This window comes from Mandrillus leucophaeus, unplaced genomic scaffold (assembly GCF_000951045.1).
Source record: "Mandrillus leucophaeus isolate KB7577 unplaced genomic scaffold, Mleu.le_1.0 Scaffold217, whole genome shotgun sequence".
NCBI classification, from domain to species: Eukaryota; Metazoa; Chordata; class Mammalia; order Primates; family Cercopithecidae; genus Mandrillus; species Mandrillus leucophaeus.
The window spans coordinates 2,718,790-2,719,136 of record NW_012102221.1 but is presented as its reverse complement, the minus strand read 5'-3'; positions in this window follow the sequence as shown (position 1 = coordinate 2,719,136).

Here is a 347-nt window from a genome sequence, read left to right as displayed (position 1 = left end):
CCTTTCAGTCTACTAACAATGGACAGTCAGACTCTTCATTGGAGCTCCCAACTACAGCAGACACTGCCAGTTACCTGCCCAACAGACACCCACACCTCGCACTCTTTCTTGGTTTAGGGATGCTGATTTTGTTCAGGGGGCAACATATTCAGGGAAAGGGGATCCCTTCTAGCCCTAGAAAAATAGCATTATTTCTCTTTCTCTTAGTCTTAGTTTTCTTGCTTTTTTTTTCAGACAGGGTCTCACTCTGTTACCCAGGCTGGAAGAGTGCAGTGACATGATCTTAGCTCACTGCAGCCTCGACCTCTTGGACTCAAGTGATCCTGCCACCCAGCCTCTGGAATAGC